Below are 21,960 nucleotides of genomic sequence, written 5' to 3' on the forward strand. Positions count from 1 at the left end.
TTAGTCGAAAACTTATATGGCATTAGTAACCACACTTTTGTCGGATCATGTTATCCTTGATGAAAAACGGAAAATTTTTAAATTTACTATTTTTATTTCATTTGAAGGGAAGTCAAAAAATGAATAAATTAAATGAATGAAATAATAAATTTACAGAATTGATTTTTTCTAGAAAAGTATTAGGAAACATTGCTTCTATATTGACCAAAATCGCATTTTTCCTTTTAACTAACAAAAGAAATTTGACATGCATAAATGACATTATTAAATTGATGAGGTCATATATTTATTTAGGGTTATATAAAAAAGCAAATTTTAGGATTTCTCTAAAATGAACCATCGGTTATAAAATCTAAGATACCATCATGTTGTATTTACCTTGAAAGCACCATTTTTCACAAGTTCTAAATATCTAAATATCTAAGAATCTAGTAAAGAAATAATAGACTTTATGAGGATAAATCTAGATAATCTGTCTTTCTCTAACATATAATTCTAGAAGATCCTCTTTAGTCTATTTAGATCAAATAATCGTACGGTATAACCGTTGATTGAATATTTGGTCATCATATTCAAATATTCAGTTACGCGTAAGTCAATGACAATAATAATAAAAAACAAAATCAAATACCAAGTATTTTATTATGTGGAATATTCTTCTAAGAATATTCTTGATAATTATTTATTACTTTTTTATGAATATTTATTCAAAAAAATTTTAAATTGTTTTGCTTAGTCTGAATATTCCAGCAACCTCAAGGTAGAAAAAATATCTTACAGTTTAATTGTTTGTGAATTCCAGGAATTACGTTAAAATTGCAATAAAAAAAATTTATGTGAGCTGAATATTTTACATTTTTTTCAACTGCATGTATACACGGTTTGAAAACTACAACCATTTACAATAATATAATCTTCATGCTTAGGATCCTTATCTTGCAATGAAGAAATAGTATTTTATTAAAAAGATAACTTGTGTTTATACTACTTAGTTGTGATGCCCTTAGTATATGTAAATATATTGTGTATAGTTAAATATACAGTGTATAGATACACCTATTTTATTTGAAAAACTTTTTGCATATAATTTTTATCCCAAAATATTAAGATAAATGAAGTAAACGTTCTGACATGTACGAAATAATGTTGAGGAGTTGTTTTTGAGTCCTCCATTCCACGGTACTTTTGTACGGACGCTGCCTAATGCGAGGTCACTTCAGTGGTCGATATTGGGGGTTCAGTTAATAAATTCTGCCATGGTCTCACATACCTCCATTATAATATAAAAATCGACTTCATATAACTTCTGAAAAATCTGATTTTTGTACAGAGTCAATTTATTGATTTCCATAAAAATCTTCAGTTATTACGTTCCCATTCAAATAATGTATAACTTGCTCCTCTTTAGATTTAAGATTTTTCTAATGGGTCTTTGAAGGCCTCAGGGGCTCAAGTGGCTTAATGTTTATACAAAAGTGAATTTCCCTTAATACTATTTTTACATGTCACTGAGTTTTCCTAATATATTTTGTGATAGTAACATAATGCATTGTTGTTAATATGTATACTTTGTACATAATATACTGTTTCACGTTAACGTGCGTGTTCAGTTATTCATTATCTTTGTACGTATTATATTAAATATATGATAAAAATCTAATAGTAAGGTAAATTACCTAAATTATAGTTACTATATTAAATCGATCCAGATTTACAAAAGAGATCTACTAGTATTATATTGTGTTTAATGTCAATATTTATTAAATCGTTGTTGCTTGCTAAACTAAATTATAATTATTTTATTTGGCAATTTTGTAATAAATACGGTAAAATTTACTATAAAAGACTATATTGTTAGCTGTGATGTGATTTTTGTGTTCAGTAATATCAAACTCCAGAACTGCATAATAATAAAAAAAATTATAAAATATATATAGATTTTTTTGATGAATATAGATATTTTTGAAACTTTGACTGCACTGAAGATGTGTTTTAATAAGACATTCCTTGTAAGACTATCTATATTATTGGTACAAATGTTATTGTCGTTTTATGTCAAGTTTGTTGTATCTAACGGTTATAATAAAATATTTATAAACAAAAATGCTGTCTTTTTTGTATTATACTCTGTGCTAAAATTCTTCCTTAGCCGAATAAATTGCTGATGGTAGACAAAAACTAACTTTTGTCAATAATTTTACTATTTTGCTCTTCTCATCTCAAACTTGTCAAGCAGAATGTCTTTTTTATATGCCATGTATATCGAAATGGATGTAAAAGTATAAATGTTAAAATATCAAGACGTATAAGAGACATCTAGATATACCGGGTGATACAGAAAAAAGGGAACACTTAATAACTTTTTTACTTTTTAAGATAAACAATTGAAATTTGGTATAGCGATAGAATAGTTATAAGAGTATCTTTTCACATATTCTATTATTTTCCATCACTTCCGGTTTAACAGAAAGTGACACTAACTTTCTTATTTTAAATAGGACACTTGGTATATTTTTACGTATTTCGCTAAACAATCATATTCTAAAAACAATAATACTATATTTTCCACTTTTTGTTTTATACTCATAGAAAAAAATAACTTTTTTAAATTTTGAAATAGGGTGCCATGAATGCGTTGAAAGTTTTAATTTTTGATCATGTAATCACGGAAAAAGACACAAGTATAGAAATCAAAATACAAGTACTAAATAAATATATACAAGACTGGGTACAAAAGACATAAGTGTATCTGGTCAAATTTCTTATATTAAATGTAAAAAGTAAGAAAATAGGAAAGTAAATAAAAATAGTAACAAGACAGTAAAGTAAAAAAAGTAGAAAAACAGTCAAAAACATTAATACAATGTTTAAAAAGTTGTTGTTTAAATGTTTAGAAATAATTAGCTAGTGCGTGCATGATACTCAAAAATTAATATTAAAAAAAATCATCTACTGCATATAAAGCTCTCTCCAGTAAATATGATTTTAAAGCATTGCAAAATAGATGTCAATAATATAATAAGGTCTTTAGCAATAGTTGCATGAAGTGTCGCAACATCCGGATTGCTCCATGTAAAGCTAGTATCATCGGCAAAGAAACAGATTTTGCCGCTAATGTTAAGATAGGCCATATCATTAATAAACAGCAGAAACAGAATTGGGCTCAGAACTGAACCTTAAGGTACCCCACATTCTATTGATCTGCAAGAAGACATGGTCATATCAACCTTTACAAGCTGACTTTTGTAGCTAAGATAGGACTTAAACCATTTGAGAGGCGTTCCTCTAAACCCATAGTGCTGTAATTTGTTGATCAAGATAGTATGGTTTACACAATCAAAAGCCTTGGAGAAATCGCAGAAAATAGTTGCTGTTGAATGATGATTATTTATACTGGAGTAAACACTGTTAAAAAAAGAGAACATAGCATCATTAGTGCATTTATTACTCAAGAAGCCAAATTGATCGGGAGTTAGTATTTTATATTTAAACAGGAATGATAATAGCTTTTTTTTAACCAATCTTTCTATGATCTTCGATAATGTTGGACAATAATTTAAAGCTTGCTTTTTATCTCCTCCTTTATGCAAGGGAATAATTATTGCAGTCTTAAGGCAGTTAGGAAAGACCCCATTTTGAAATGATTTGTTAATTAGGTTTCTCAGATGGTTTAAGGTGTTATCAGGCATATTTGAGAACATTTTTAGAGTAAGACCATCTGTACCAGATGATAATTTGTTTCTTATATCATTTATTGTACTTTGAAGCTCTTTTATTAGTACAGGGGTAAAAAAGAAACTCTGTAAGTTTTCATTAGAGAGATATGAAAGTGGATCATGAGAAGGTGTTATGGTAGTCATTGGGTTTTTAGCCACGTTTACAAAGTAATCGTTAAGATTCTCAGGTGAAGAGGGGATAGTGCTAGTTGAAGAAGGCTTATTTCTTAATTCGTTAACAATAGCTCATGTTTCTTTCGCAACGTTACTAGAATTAGCCAGCCTGTTATTATAATAAATAACCTTTGCGGCTTTTATTGCTTTTCGATATAATTTCCTGTATAGCCTTACATAATTATGAAAAAATATGCTGTCCGAAAATTTGTTTAGGTATGATAAAGAGCGCATGTTCCTTGCGCATACGTAAGCCTTTAGTGGACCAGGGTTTATGATGCTTAATTTTGATGGGTCTATAAGGAAAGGAATTATTCGCAATACTTGACAAGGTCTTTACAAATCTAGAAAACTCACCATCGATATCATCAGAGATAAGACTCCAGTCATCTGTTTGGCATACATTCTTGAACTTATTACCAAAAATACGGCCTAATTTACGAAAATTATTTTTGCTTAAAGTGTCAATAGTAAATCTGGCCAAAACAGCCTCATGGTCAGAAAAACCTGAATTGAGAACAGTACAATCATCGAAGTTCAGAATAAGAGATGACACGATATATGGTGCTGGAACTATTTTTAGTTATTCTGGTTGGTGAATTTACATGCATTAAAAAACCCATTGAATCGAAAATAGACTGAAGAGATTCTTGAGCAATACACACACTGGAGTAGTCAATATTAAGGTCGCCACACAAAATTAATTTACTTTTTAGAGGCATGGATTCTAGCAAGCTTAGAAGTTTTAGACAGAAAGTCTGTACATCAGCGTCAGATGTTCTATAAACACAACAATATAGAGGTCATATAACTTTTGGTGAACGATGGAAAATTCAAAAACTTTTTCAGATAATAAGTTATCAAACTTAGTTACTGGTGAAAAATTGGTGATTGTAGACATTATCATAGCACCTCCATGGGATAAATTACTTGTGTTAAATCTTGCTATTGTAGTGTAATTGTTAATAAAGACAGGTTCATCTATGTTTAACCAATGTTCAGTTATAGCAACAATTTCTGGAAAATTTAGCTCTTCCAATAAACGAAATAGATCATTGGTTTTGAGTCTTAAGGACTGAATGTTAAGTAGAAATACACTAAGCTTGCTATTTTCCGATTTATCAGAGGATGCTTGATCCTCTTTTCGCGTCACTTTATCTACAAATTTTTATTTCTAGATGGGGAACCGCTAGAAAAATAGTTAGCATGACTTTCCCGAACCTTTTGAAGCCGTAAAAGTCTTTCAGATGAAAAAAAGGATCTAAAAGCAGAGAGGTCTTATTCAATTTTTTACTCCATGGTCATGGCGGTATGCCAGATAGAGCCTCAGGGTTTTTAAGATACATGGGTCTCGCAGTCTAGCCAGCAAGTAACGTCCATTATCAGCATCCGAACTTTGGGACAGCCGCACTATTGGTGGAATCATCGGGTCCATTTGTAATCCATCATCGTCCTTGGCCTTCTCCACAAACTTAATGATGACATGCTCCCGTCCTAGTGACTTGCTTGCAGCTATCGCCTCTTTATCGGAGCCAATCGGCCGAACAACCAACGGCGACAATGGACCCACTTCAAGACCATTAATTACAGTACTAGCTGGCCAAGTATTTGGCTTTTTCAGCTGGATAAAAAGATCCTCATTTTGAACACCAACTTTAAAAGTGGAGTCTGAATTGTTCTTATTCTTCGGCAATGGAAAACTGTGTAGTGAGATGGAATGTTGGATACTACTACATAATGCCATTTCTTTCTAGCAATGATTTTATGATACTGAAAAAAATATTGCATTGAAAAATTTGTTCTTTTATTCTCAAATAGTAATACGAAGTTTGACAAAATATGATGTGTTATGTCAGTTGAAAAAAATAGGCAGGCGTGTCATTACAATGCTTTCTGTTCATTTATTTTTGTAAATTAGTTTTTTTCTTCTTATATGGCTTATTTATCAAGCGATTCAAAAAATAATTATATCAAATTATTGGGAAAAAAAGCCGCATTTCAAAAGTGCATTTGGACATTTTAAATAGGCGTATAAAAGATTTAAGTCATAAAATGCAAAGGAAACTATTTTTCCAAGATTAAAAATTAAATCTTTCAATGCATTCATGGCACCCTATTTTAAAATAACAAAAAAACAGATTTTTTCTTTGACTAAAAAACAAAAGGTAGCAAATATAGTATCATTATTTTTAGAATATTATTTTCTATCGAAATACGTAATAATATACCAAGTGTCCCATTTAAAATAAGAAAGTTAATGTCATTTAAACAATAGGTCAAAAGATTTTCTTTTAACTATTCTATCAATACCGAATTTCATTTGTTTATCTTGAAAAGTAAAAAAGTTAATTAGTGTTCCCTTTTTTCTGTGTCACCCGGCATATCATTTTTTTTTTTAAAATTCATAATGAGCTTTGTAAAAAATAGCCCACGTATCTAGTATTTAAATTAAGTTTGGCTTTACAAACAAACTTCTTTGACACCTCACTAAATCGGAAATAAAACCCATATATTTAGATGAAGATTTTATACTTATTAAATAGAAGGGTCGAAGTCCTCAATATCGAGAATGGCCAAACTAATAATTACAAATAAGCAAGCTCTTAAATATAATTGGCTAGGAAGAAATAAAAAAAATTGAGGAAATTTGGTAATATGAGTATTAATTTGACACTGATGTGTATAAGTACCAATATCTGCTAGGAAGAAATAAAAAAATTGAGGAAATTTGGTAATATGAGTATTAATTTGACACTTATGTGTATAGGTATCAATATCTAATTGTGTAATTTTTGTATATCTGTTTCTTTTTTAGATTTAAAAACATATTTTTTAAGACTTTTTTATGTTCAAAAACATTAAAAAATGTGTAAATCTTTAATAATTAAATACCAGCCGTCTTAGAGACGTGTCTTTCTTTATTATTATTTCTTTATTTTATATTAAGATATCTTTTAGACTTCTTTAATATATCATTGTGCTATATGGGTAAGAGCCAATAGAATACTGATCGTCGATTGACTGTTGCACCCTGGGAATGTCGAGGAGTAATCTAACCAGAAGTCAAGAAGGGTTTGACGTCATAACAGCGAGTAATTTAAGATTTGATTATTGTAGCAAATTTGAATCTCGCTCTACTATACCGTGCGCTTAAAATTAGTGGAAAATGTGTGGTTATTTAGGGATTAGTAAAGGCAGATTGAAAAAATGTTAAATATGTCGGGACTTTTTTTGTCCTTATATTAAATAAAGTCCTCGATTTATCTCTTTTTCTATTTGCGTACTATAATTTGTGAAAAAGTAATATATTTTCTACCAGATACATTATAGGTCTGGTTCTCAGAAATTAAACAAAAAATATTCTCAAAATGTATTACTATATTATAAGAAGAGATTATAGCAAAAATTCACAAGTTATACAATAAAAAATAACAATTTTACAAGCTTGTTAAAAAACTAAATTAAATGTAAAAGTTCTTTCAAATTCCATAATGTATAAACTTATAACTTAATTTAATTAACAAGTTGTTGTATGAAAAACAAACTTTGTAAGTTAGGAATTATTCAAGGTGTTACAAAAGGTTATAGTAAATGTATAAAGGTCAGTAAAAATGTAATAAAATCACAAAAAAATACGGTTCACATACCGTCATTCAATTCTCCAGTAATGCTCTTTAGTATATATTATAAATTAAATAACTATCAACAAATTAGCAATGAAATAGGCAACAAGTAAACATTATAGCAGTAGAAACAAAAGATAAGAAAGTCACACATGTATTACTATATTATAAAGAAATTATAGAAAAAAAATCGCAATTTATACAACCAAAATTAATAGTTATACATGCTTGTTAAAATATTATATAAAATATAAAACTTCTTCCAAATTCCATAATGTATCAACTTACAACTTAATTTAATGAGGAACTTTGTTACATATCAGGAAAGTACATATCATATATCATACATATATCATTACATATCATACACATCATAATCAGGAAAGTTTGCAAAATAGAATTTATACCGGGTGTGGCAAAAGGTTATAGTAAATGTATAAAGGCAATAATTTAGGCATAATTTTTTTATAAAATCACCAAGTATTTACTCCCTACTTAATTCACTTTTAGTGTTCCTAAGTGAATATTATAAATTAAATACCCACCAACAAATTAGTAATGAAAGAGGCAATAAATAAATATGTTAAAAGTAAAATTTACAGGAATTACTATTTTTATATTTGCCTTTGAAAATTTCAGACGGTTTGTATAGGTTCCAAAATGCTTATGCATTAAAACTACTGAAATTGCTTTTCTCTTAGGTTTGGCATCGCAGTTTGAGTAAATTTTGACATTAACGCTGTAAAAAGTTTATACACAAACAAGATGAATTCTGCTCCGTATTGAGCCTCACTGGATAATTTATTTGGGAATCCAATTAATAGAAATAAAAAGCATATTTTGAAGTTTTAAACTTTAAAATCATTCGCAATAAAAATTTGATCCCATTTTGCCATATTGTACGTCTAGGATCCTATGGTATTTATTTATTTGCAGTCAAGGCTCTCTTATAGACAGACGTAGATATTCAATAATAAGAAAGCACATTATATCACAAATACAAATTAGTGAACAAGTTCTACATAATAGTACTTACAACTATGGAGAATTAATTCTAAAAATTACATCCCAATCTAGAAAAAAAAACCATATAGTTTAATCAGGAGGCCGTCTTAGGTGTCGTTTAAAGGCATCAAAACTCAAAAAAAATAAATCAATATTAGGATACTTTAACTCTAAACTATTATACATACGGGTACATCTAACAATTGGAGAATTCGATAAAATAGTAATTGGAAAAAAACCTAGATAATGATGTAGAGATTGATGTTAAAATTGAGTTTTTCTAAAACACATGAAAAATCAATGATATTGTTTACAGTCTTGTATATAAATATTAAATCAAAATTCCTTCTTCGGACTTATAACGATTGCATATTATAACATTTTAAATTATCATCAAAACTAAACAAATGCCATCGTCTGTTAAACCTATAATTTAAGGTGTTAACAAAATTGCGCTGCATACTTTCTAGTCGGTTAAGATATTTGGCGTACGTTGGATTTCAAACTGTTGTAGCGTATTTCAGTAAAGGTCTAACTATACTATTAAATAATATTGTTAAGAAATTAACGTTGCTAAATCCTTTTGTTGTTCGAAAAACGAATCCAAGATTTTTAAGAGCCTTGTACAATATTTTCAAGATATTTTCAAACAAAAGCTTAGGTTCCAATGTCACCCCAGGATCTTTAATATAATCCAAATTATTAAGCTTAACATTGTTTAGCTAAAGATCACGCTTAGCCTGCAGTATAGCAGGCTTCTTAAAAAACAAAATACAATTACATTTGTCCAGATTGACAAAAAGTCTATTCAAAGCACAATAGTTCATAAGATTGGATAAATCGTACTGTAAAGTAAAATAATCAGCAGTCAAATTAATAGTTTTTGAGATTTTAAGATTATCTACATATAAAGGATAGGTACTATGTGAAAAACGTTGCCCTATGTCATATAGAAAAATGCTAAACAGCAAAGGACCCAAGTGTGAAATCTGAGGCACAGCTGTACTCTTAGATTATAGGCCATTTACAACAACATACAGAGATCTTTCACTAAAGTAACTTTTGAGGACTTAAGTAATGCCCCATGTGTCCCGAAATTATCAAGTTTTATTAAAATAGTTCGATGGTGGACCTTATCGAAAGCTTTAGAGAAATCGGTGTACACTGTACAAGTCTCAGAGCTTTCTCTATATTTCCCGACAGGAATTGAACGAAAAGCACAAGGTTAGTCAATGCGGATCTTTTTTAAAAAAAAGCGTGTTAAGTCGATGGATTCCTTAACAATAAAAAATAATTGATCCAAAATAAGAGACTCAAACAGTTTCCCAAAATGGCTCAAGAGAGAAATCGGTCTATTGATAGCGCTCTTATCTCCTTATTAAAAATAGGGACAACTTGGGCCTTTTTCCAAAACTTAAGGTATTTACTAGTTGAAATACGATATTATACACTACATATAGGGGTTCACAAAAAATAGGACATGATTTCAAAAATATTGAGGGAAACCCGTTTGGCCCAGGACCATCTGTACTTAACCCCGTATATTGAGCACTTTTGACAGAAATTAAATATTTATTTTTGTTCTAGACTAGTTGGCGTATAGCGGAGCTTTAAATGAAAAAGTCTGAATATTACAGATTGCTTTTTTAAGATGAATATTATCTTAAACACCAAAACTTCCCAACCCTATAATGATTAATAAATAAACTTTTTCAGTGTTTAAATTTAAGGATGATTATTTGGAACTGTTAAAGATATGGGTTTATTTAAATTATGATATAGTGGCGTATTTTGCTGCTTGTTAAAATGTAGTTTAAAAAATAAAAAAATTCCGAATATTTAAGGTCTATATTTAAAAAAAAAATGCTATATAACTACGTATAGTATAAATACGAGTATACAAACCCATATCATATAGCTTTTACTAAATCTTTTACTTATCTCTTGTGTTTTTTTAGCCTAAAATAACTAATTAGAGTAATACTACGTGGCTGAAGATAAAGAATATTAAAACTTCTTATGCAAAACCTATAAAAGTTAGTATGTAAGTATGTTATATAAATGAGCATTTTTTACCTATTCAATTGCTCACTTTTGGTTAAACGGTAATCGCATTCATTTTCAAATTTTAAATTTGATGCTTCGTATATTTTTACATAATTATATATTTTTTTTAATAATTTTTACAGTCAATTAAAATGAAATTTCCCTTATGGGAGAAATCATATAGATTTTTCCAAATTTTTTGGTTTGTACTTTATTAAAAAATAATTTGGCAGAAAGAATATAACTAAATCAGGAGCATTTTATAACATAAGTCTTAAATTAAATGCCTGCTTTTGCTTTTGGCTCAAGAGATTTTTAATGAGGTATCTGAAGATTTGAAATAACATAGGTCAATTTAGTTAAGACATCCTGTTAAAAAACTTAAAGTTTACCTGAAAAATCTAACTAAATGTACAAAATTTCGATTCTTTTACGTTCGGTTAATTTTCTCATAGTTCATACAATAACAGTTACTAATAAAGTGTAGTTACTAATAAAACGCAGAATGACACTGCTTTCACCTCTCAAAAAGAATAAACACCACTTGTAAATATAAAAATATTTCAAATAGTTGCACCAAAATACGTTCCCTTTTTGACACTCACAAAAACAACTAAAAAAACAAAATACCAACATTTAATTTAGTTAGCTATTTCTTTATTTTACATTTTATCATCATTTTTCGTTCAAAATTGCTCATGTAACCACTATTCATTTGTACCATATCCTTTGTAGAAAAATGCATCCTTTCTAATTCTGCATTAAAAGATGGTAATTTCCATTTAAAAAACATATTGATGACGTCATATCTTTTTTTTTTAAGTCACTCTGTATATTTAATTTCTACGTTGAAAAACCCTAAAAAAATTATTAAAATCGATGGATTCGGGCATTTTTTTCAGAAATTGTTCATTTCATTTTTATTAAATTTATCCGCTACCTTACGGATGCACTGTATATAGTATAATCTGTAAACCTTTCCGTAACATCAAAATCACAAATTATTTTTTTAATAATCGATAATAATAATTATTATTGGTTTAACTTCATCGTTATATTAATTAAAAGTTTAGTTTAAAAGTAATGTTAACGTGTGTTACTTTTAATGTATGGTTGTGAGATTGATAAAACGAAAAAAAAAACATTTATTCTATTGGGCTGTACGTCAGATTTGACAAAGCCTTATAACAAATTGTTTGCTGGTGGCTGGTGTCTGGTTTTACCTGAACCGAAAATTTGGTAATTTTGCAATTACATTTAATTGAATAATTCAAGATTCGCTTATTAAAATTTTTTGAAACTTTGCACATCGGTTTGTCAGATTGGTCTCTTCAAAAAGTTATCTTACATTTTTTCTATAAAATGAACAGGGAAGCCAATAATTGACCTTAAAATTTCCATGGGATTTCCTATGTTCCGCAAGGCGACGCACCACCCGATATAGAATGAATGAATGCTTTATTGTCAAAAAATTTTACAATTTGTAGACAAAGCTGATAACTAAAGTAAAACACAAAAACAAACAAAACACACAAAAATAAAATAAAACTAATAAAACAAATATACAAACTTATATAAATCAATAATTGTATGTGGTCATAAGTATGAATAAATAAACAAAATACTACATAGCTACTAGCTAAATAAAACAGTACATATAAAAACAATAAATCAGTCTGTGTGTGTGAAGTTAAAATCAAGTATTAAAAAAATCGTTTACCGAGTAAAAGGCTCTCTCCAGTAGGAATGATTTTAATGCCTTACGGAAAGTAGGAAAAGATGTGATGGACTTGATGTTCAATGGCAAATGATGCATTTTTTGCTTTGTACAATATTGAGTTTTTTACGAATTCTGAATGTGAAGTAGGCTATAAATCATACTCCGCGTTTCTGAGATGATAATTATGAGATAACCTATCTGAATTTGATGAAACGTGCTTGCGAATTAGACAAACGGACTCATATATAAGTAGTGATGGCAAAGTTGGGATATTAAATTTTTTAAAGAAATTCTGGCTTATGTATTAGATGTACATAGCTCGTGCGAAGCTATATACATCTGTGATCAAAATATCACGGGGTCACATCAGTTGTCTGTTTTTCAGCGATGTTCATTTTTATTTCTTAAGTAGTTTGAAAACAGCAATATGAACTGATCGGCAAAAAATACTCTTAATTTCATCGAAACTTACCCAACTACAGACCATTTGTGGGACTCAAAAAATCCCAGATAATATAATAAAATTAGAAAAAGTGATACTTGGCACACACTGTTAGAGGAGACTTATTTTTGTAGAAATGTATGAAAAGGAACTAAATTCCCTGTTAATGGTACTCACGTGAGAGAAAGCTAAAATTAAGAATAGTCGAGGTACGGGTACAGGTAAGTGGAAATAAAAGAATTTTAATTAGTAGAAGATCGTTAATTTTTCTTTGTTATGTTGCAATAGGACAAGAAATGTGTTTTTTAGGAACAGTAGATATTTATGAAAGTAACTAGTTTACCCTCAAAGGTCTTCTGTTTCTATGGGATAAAATAATCTGATAAAAAAAATTTGACAATTAACCATAGTATACATTTGTATTAGCGTATATCTGCATTTGCCACCAACGTCTCTTACGTCTACGTTTTCTTTGTTATTAATATGCTAGTGCATATAAATATATGCTACTACAGCGATTTCCATTATCGTTGCTTCGATACTGCTCAACAACTTTAAATAAATTATAATAGTGTTGGAAAAAGATGGAACGGTAAAATATTCTGCTATACGTTATACGAAAATGCTTTGTTATAGTAGTTTTAACGTCACTTCAAGAAGCAAAAACTTAAAGACCCATAAACACCATAAAGGATTCTGCCGCCGCGCTGTCAGAGGCGTGCGGTTATTTATAAAAATCTCTTGGTGAATAATAAAATAAAATAAAATTTTTTAAGTTAAAGTTAGAGTTTTAGTGACTATTATTTCGTTGATCTGGTTATTTTTGAGATGAGAACTTATTTTTATGTTGCCTTCTTAGGTACATTTTTAAAACGCAGTAAAGTCGACTAGGATTATTCACTCAAACACTTATTTATATTATTGCAAAGTACTCACCAATGCTTAACTAACCTTCTGAAAGACTATCCTCAGAAGTAGAATCATCAGGGCCAGGTTGAATTATTATTTGGGGTATGTGTGGCAAAACGGTATACTCTCTTTCAGTTTTAATTACGTGCTCAACACAATTTTTCCATATATTAGTTTCGAATTCTGACACAATTTTGCGGATATTTTCAATAACTACTGCACTTAATGTTGGTGAACTGTTGCACTTTCGGAGTTGTTTTTTTAATGTGCCCCATACTAGTTCAATGGGGTTAAAAATACAATAATATGGAGGCAACCTTAAAACGGTGTGTCCATTATTCTTAGCAATGTTATCGATAACATACTCATTTTTAAAGTTATAACCTTTAATGGTAGTAAGCAACTCCTCTTTTAAGGGGATTTTGTTAGGGACTGGAATGTTCTTAATTTTCATAAAAGTTATGTTATTTTGTTTTTTAAAGCTGTTGTTTGGTATTTTATTTAATATCCTGGAATTGTAAGATGCATTGTCCATAACGATTACTGAGTTTGGAGGAATGTTTGGTAGGAGCTGCTCAGAGAACCACTTTTCAAATAATGCCACAGTCATGTCTTCGTGGTAATCAGCCGACGATTCAGAAATATTTTTAGCAGATAAAAGTAAAGCATTTTTTAAAAATCCTTCTGTACTGCCAGCATAAATATAATGATCCGCTTTCCTCTTGAACATGGCGTATTCAAAACACAATTTGTTGAACTATCAACCCAACCGTATTTAACTACGTCATGCGTATCAAACCAAGTTTCATCTATATAAATAATATGTCTATTTAGGTCCCGATACAACTTAATACTACATAAATATTCCTGCCGAACTTCAACAATGCGCCGCGATTCCATAATAACCATTCTATTATTTAGTTTTTGGTGTTTAAACCCGCACTCTCTTAAGATACACCGGAGTGTTGCTAAGCACTTATAGTCATAATCAGGGTACTCGACAAGTTTTTCTCTAATCATTTCCAATGTTGGAAGCAAGTTAGCCTTATAAAAGTCGTGTACTATACGCCGGATAACGTCTTTGGTAGCTTCATCAACTCTTCTAAGTTTTTGGCTGACTCTTTTTCTTTTCACAGAATGGTCTGTAATATCTCCCACTTTTAAAACGCGATAAATTGTCGACGACGGAATTAAATTTAATTTATGAATACGTTTAATTATGGCATTTTCTGACATATCCGGACTTTCTTGTCTAAGGCAATTAAAAATATTTAAGATTACTCTTTGACACTGAACATGTAAGTCTTTATGTCCAAACTCGCTGGATTCCTCACTAGCTACACTACTTGTCGATACTGTATCGGCTAACTCAAAAGGTCTCCAGAAAGCCATATATTAATAAACAAAAAAAAATAATAACAACACTAAAATAACTATAGGAATTAACAAGGAAATAAAAACTATTCAATTATATCAAAAAAGAAATAAACAACAATGTAACTCCACAAACTTTAACAAATCGCAAATTAAAAAACAAATAAATATTATAATATTCATACAACACTCTCATTAAACATCACAGCAAGACTAAAAGAGCCGCCTGCCTCGATTCGTCCTGCCACCTGCCACTGTCCTAAAACTTTAAAATAGTCGGCTTGTCAAAGGCGACTTTTTTTTAAGGCGGCAGGGGCCCTGGGCACGGCATCCGCTTTTGATAACCGATTTCTATGAATGGCTGCACGAAGCGGTATGCTTTAACATCGACACCTGCATTAGTACGCTGCCGCTGTTCCATAATCCACGCGGATTTGGCGATCTTTTAATGCAAAGCAATGTGTTTAAAACAGGCCCCGGTCTATAAGTCTTCCCGCCGGAACGATTTTAAGAGTGCTTTCAGACGTGGATACCGTATTCGAGATACGCGTATCCGAGATACAAATATTTCATACACCCAAATCGAACCTTTCACACAGCATTGGCGACGCATTCCGTATGTCGAAAGCAAATTTCGGTATCGCTCATCTTTCGGCCGCCGGCGACAGAATGCGTATGCCGCATACAGAACTATCATTATGTTATATGGACCTGTTCAGACACGCATACTTTTTATTCAGTGAATAGGGTAGAACATAGGCGTTGCGTTTTTTCTTCTTGCAGTCTTGCAGTAGTAAAGAATTAGTGGACATATTACATTATTTTTATATATATATATATATATATGACTATTGCGATAGAAATAAAAAACAGCAATGCTGGGTGGAAATTGCGAAACAAATGTGCGACAATTTTGAGGAGATGACAGCAGCTCAACAAAATGAATATTGTAAGTATTATTTAGCATTAAGCATATTTTTATTTCAAATAAATATTATATTATTTTAAGTAAGTAGTGCAGGCTAAAAAGTTTACATAATATGGGATTATTTTTAATGAAATTTATTTTCCCAAAAATACTTAGTATCTTAAGATTAACTCATTATTATACAAGGTGTCTCGTATCGATATGTTCAAATTTGCGGAGCGTAAAGTACACTTCTGTTAAAGTAAAAAAAATGTAATACTATTTTTATTTATAATAATAAATTCTATTATAATAAATTCGTAAAGTAAATAAAAAAATATTTAATAAATCCAAAAGGTCAATTGATAATATTATATTAGGATTAAAAATAAATTTCAAAATTTCAACATCAATAGTTCACACTGCTATGCAGCTATTCTGCCATGGTAATATATCTGTATTCATGAAATAGTCAGCAAAATAGTCACGAATAATAGTCGCTGATCTTGCAGAACCTGCTCCTGTTTCCGCAACATAATCATCATCATACAATCCTTGGACGGATAAGGTATCTTCATGTTTATATCCATCTCGTACACGAACAAAATTATGGAGCACAGTACAAGCTTTAACTATGTCAACGGTAAAATCTATTGATACGTTGAGTGGTCTGTGAAATATTCTCCACTTGTTAGAAAGTATTCCAAAAGTACACTCAATAAATCTTCGTGCTCGAGTCAATCGGTAATTATGTATTCTCTTTTTTGATGATATATTTTTTCCACCATATGGCCTCATGTCATTGAAGGATAAACCAAACGCTTCGTCTCTAACAATAACATATGTGATTTTGTAATCCTTCTTTTGTGGCAAAAAATCTGGATTGGGAAAATCTAGCTCTTTTGACGTTAAGTTCTTATAAAAATGTGAATTCTTAAAAATGCTTGAATCACTGTTTTTGCCATAATCTCCAATATCTACAAATGTAAAGCAATAATTCGAGTCACACATAGCCAGAAGTTGAATTGAAAAAAAATGTTTATAGTTAAAATAAAGTGAACCACTATGTTGTGGTTTTATAACCCGGATATGTTTGCCGTCTATGGCACCCAAACGGTGTGGATAATTTGCATTTTTCAAAAAACCATCTGCGATTTCTAACCATTTTTCTCGTGTGGGCATTGGTATACATTGTTCTTTCATAAATATCCAAATTAGCTTGCATGTTTGCTGAATTATTTCACTCGCTGTTGAAATTCCAACTCTGTAGTTATAATGTAGCTCAGTAAGTGAGCAACCAGTCGCCAGGTACCTGAAAATAATAAAAAACAAACTTTTTTAATTTTTCAGGGAAAGATCTTCAAAAAAAATGGAAGAATTTAAGAAACTCTTTTGCTCGAGAGTTGGCGAAAAGAAAAAAGAAAAAAAGTGGTGACAGAGCTTCTTGGAAAACCTATATATTTTTTGAACAGCTATCATTTTTGATGCGATGCTCTTCAAATAGAGAGTATAAAAATTTAATTTGTCAAATTATGAACTACCAAATTAATAGATTTATTTTAGGACCACTTCAAATTTTACAGAGGAAAATGAGAATATCGAAGAAACTTTGGATCATGTACAAAACGAGCATATTACTCCTATAAGGCCTACACATGTACAGAAAAAAAGGAAAGGGGCATCGGAGATAGTGAAACTATTGAAGGCAAGTCTTGAACAGCGACAAACAAATGAGATTATTCTAGATAATGACGGAGATCGACATTTCCTTCTTTCGCTACTGCCTGACTTTAAAAGAGTGCCAATTGACAAAAAGATGGATGTGAAATTGGCAATGGTACAATCGATAAAATCTGCCCTATTACCCCCTCAATATGCATTAAATTACAACCATGTACAACATTTGCCGTTTTATCCTTCCACTTCCTAATCCCCCCTTTACACAACATAAGTCATCATCTTCACATCTGCACGTTTATGGTCATCCTTTTTCCACTCATTCCGATTTAGCGTCCCAATCTTCAACCTTCAACACTTCATTCATCGAGTTACAATCTTCACCCAATCAAAGACCAGAAACAATTCCCCTCCTCTCACCCCATTCCGTTGAATCAACTGCCACCTCAACAGACGGATCCTTCATCGATCTCCTTGTAAACTACAAAGACTAAGTAATAAGTAATAAAGATAGACTAAGTAATAAGATAATTATTAAATTTCTTTTGGAAAACTTTAAATAAAAATTCGTTTAGAAAAAAAACTATAAGTATTTTTCCTTACCTTAATGTCATGGCTAGTCGTTCTTTTGACGCAATACTTCTACGCATATTTGTAACCTTTTTAATAAGTCTGATTTTCAAAATATTAAGAAGTTCCTCAAAGGACTGAATAGACATTCGAAAATAATTAAAAAACTTCGATGGATCTTGCAACAAATCTTGATATAATAAATTATACATTCCCTTGCTTTCTCTTAATCCCAACATGGGATGGACCCACAAAATACGCCTCCTTTTTAGTTTCTTCTTCTTATTATTTAATAAATGCCACACCGCAATACACTCTTCTATTTCCATAATTTTAAACTACAACTGCACTACACTGGGTCTGTTTTCGAACTAAATCAACAAGACAAGACGGTATGCGATACAGAAGTAAAACGTATCCGGTCGTAATTCTGTATCCCGCATACGGTATCTTGCATACAGTATCCCCGTCTGAAAGAGCTCTAATAGTTTTTATGATCATTCAAGTGACTTTAAAACCACTATACACGATCATTTATCGGAACAAAAAATGCTACGCACCTATATGTTTCCCAAGTTAAATCCAAGATTACTTAAACCAATTTTCACGTCATTCAGATGTGAGGATTTTTCCTGTCTTGATTACCAATCACAAGAACTAATTAGACCTGCCGGAGAACCTTAAGCTGTTCCGACTTCCCGTCTCACAAGTGTAATAAAAAATAACAAGCAAGACCTGTGAATTGCTTGATGTATTAACACATGAATATTTCTTTATTTAAAAATAAAAAAAAAACAATTTATTCAGCAATAAGCATTTAATTTAATAACAATAAGAAAACTTGCGTACAGTAATTAAAAAAACCAGTATTTAGACTATTTTTAATTTCAGACGCCATCTTACCAAAAATATATCAAATAAAACTTTCAAAAGCTAGACCAGCGCCATCTCCTAGTCTTGATCGACAGTTTATAGGACTATATCGAATATGTTTAGATGGCGCTTAGAATAATATATCATTTAATCAATAATTGATTCGTTCCCTACAATAAATTTTGGATTGATTGATTTTCCTTATGTTACGGTAGGTAGGTTTCTGATAGATGGCACAATACAATCCTACCAGAGATAGTTTCTTACATTTTAATTAGATTTAGGTCTACAAAGAGAAATTCTATTTACCCTTATCAATATTTTTCACTGGATTAATTTCTTTTATGAATGGAATCTATCCGGTATTTCCAAAATTACAAATATTTTCTTCTTTTTAGGATTTATTATAAGATATATCTAGAATAAAGAAACATCATAAAATCAGAAAATGAAATAAACTTTTTACTTTATTAAATGTCATGTTATATCTATATTACCGAATTTTACTAGAAAAATTTGGCACATAATAATCAATACTACACGTGTTAATTAGATGAAGAATCACGACTGAGGTGCTACAAAATGCAATCCTTGTCTAAGCTTTTTCGCTGGACGGAGTTCACCAAATTGTACTCTCCATCTCCAAGCCTTATTCTGAAATCCATATTTAAATTGCTACTTTTGCTGCTCTATAGATCAAAACTGGTGTATACCTGCATCGTATGGAATCCAGTTTGTCAGTGTCACTTTAACCTGATTGATTCTATTCAGAGTAGGTTGACCCAGTATAGATGGTTTTAGGCTTGCTGTAATATCTTTCCTGTAAACATTTTATATGGGTTATTTAGATTATCTTAATATGCAATGAATACTATGTGTTATGAAATCTGTCATTTGTTGACATAAATCGTTCCTTGATTCATACGATGCCTATAATTATACTATAAAGTTAGTTGATTATATGTTAAATTTCTTTTTGGGTTTAAAATTTGTGATTTTAATTATTCTTTGTGTTTATGACCGAATTGAAGGATTTTTCTTATGCGCATATTTTTAATGTAAGGTATATATTTTTGTTCAGTTTATCCTGCTGAAAATCCATTGATTCTTTGTTTGGCACTTTTTAAACAACTGATGATGGGCGAGTTGTCAGAGTCTCTTTTCTTGTTTTATAAATTTTCTAATTTACGAAGGAAAATATTTTTATTAAATAAGACCTAGCTCCTTAGACCTTAAGATCAAATCAAATAAAATTAAATCATTTATTCATGTTAAATAGCAAAAAGTTTTATGCAAGTGAAAAAAAATCAGTCAGAGTTACTATCCTTAAAATATTAAAATATACAATGAAGCATTTAATACAAAAAAAAATTAAAATATACTAAACAGTTCACACTTCTAAACATATAAAAGGTTTTTTTTTAAATTTGCATAATAAAAATATAAAATATTAACAATCAACAAAACAAAATAATTTTCAATTTCGTGTTTGTGACCCAATATCTTCAATATTGCGGAGGGTTGTTGGGTGATGAGGATGAGGATGACTTAATATAAGTCGAAACGTCGATATTTAGGTAAACAGGTTTCTGTTTTATTTCTGACCCCACCCAACAACCCTCCGCAATAATAAAATAATAAAACAAAATAAATTAGTCACCACTGAAAGAGATATTTTCTGTGAAAAACTGTATGTGGTCATATAAGGGAATTCTTAAGAGCACATGTCGAATCCTGCTCTTGAACTCACTGCCAGTTGAAGCCTTTAGAGTATTTGGAAATTTGTTGTAATATTTTACGCCCCACTATCTTGGGCCGCTTCGACACTTTTCAAACCTACACAGCGGAAAAGCGCGGGCGTATTCTTGTTGCCGGTCATTTGTAGGATTTTTCTCAAGATTTTGTTTTATATAGGTTAGATTTTCTAAAATAGACACGTTAGGAAGTGTTAGAATGTTTAACTCTATGAATTTTTGCATTCAATCATCTCTATAATCTAGACCACCAACAATTCCCTAAAACCTTGCGCCACTGGGCGCTATCGTATCATGCAAGGATAGCATAGAACATGATAGAGTGAAACAAGGCAAAATACGCAGTCCTTGATACTCCCTCTCTGACACCAGTTTTTTAGTCAAACCCTCAACCTGTGCGTTTCCCTTGAGTCCACTATCCATCTGGACCCCCATGAATAATGCAGTACCAATTTGCAGACCACAATTTTCAGCTTCCCTTAGCGTAAAGAGAAGATATCCAGTCTTCGATTCATTTGAGGCAAGGGTATTTTTGTGAAACCAGTTCTTAGGTCTCGACTGCGTCACTGTGCAGAGCCTCCACTTGGGGCTGCCTAACCGATATGGTAGTATCATCAGCAAATAGGATGTACTATTTTTTACCTTGATATAGGGAAGATCATTGATATAAATCAAGTAGAGTAAAAGACCTGTGACAGACTCTTGTGGTACCCATGTCTATAGATCTTATGTCCGATAACACGCTACTTACCACGACCCTTTGGGTAGGATTCTCTAGATATGAGCTCATCAAGCTAGTACTATTTTGAGTGAAGTTATAAATATAAAGTTTTCTGATAAGCAAATCGTGAGATACAAAGTCGAAGACTTTACTAAGGTCACAGAAACTGGTTTTAATTTGATCTTTGTTTTTAAAAGCATCTATAGTGAATGATGCCAAACTTAAGATAGCCTGAACCGTGTTTCCGCCCTTCCTAAATCCAAACTGTCTCTTACATAAAAGTGCATTTGCCTCAAAATACAACTCATTCTAGAAATTATATATTTTTCTAATACTTTTGCAAAGACTGGGAGCAAGGAGGTTGGGCGGTAGTAAGAGACATCTCTTTTATCTTCTTTTTAAAGATAGGAATTATGATAGCCTGCGCTTGTACCTTCAATGTGTTTTCG

The 21,960-nt window shown here is 30.8% G+C and overlaps 1 long non-coding RNA gene across 1 annotated transcript; it reads right to left on the minus strand.

The window, feature by feature from the left end:
- Positions 1–19,485: 19,485 nt before the first annotated feature.
- LOC126734412 (uncharacterized) lies at positions 19,486–19,920 on the minus strand. Its single transcript, XR_007660041.1, has 2 exons — positions 19,750–19,920; positions 19,486–19,690 (listed from the first exon to the last, which is right to left on the minus strand). It is a non-coding gene; the product is annotated as an uncharacterized LOC126734412 (long non-coding RNA).
- Positions 19,921–21,960: the final 2,040 nt, after the last annotated feature.

Source organism: Anthonomus grandis, chromosome 3 (assembly GCF_022605725.1).
Source record: "Anthonomus grandis grandis chromosome 3, icAntGran1.3, whole genome shotgun sequence".
NCBI lineage: Eukaryota > Metazoa > Arthropoda > Insecta > Coleoptera > Curculionidae > Anthonomus > Anthonomus grandis.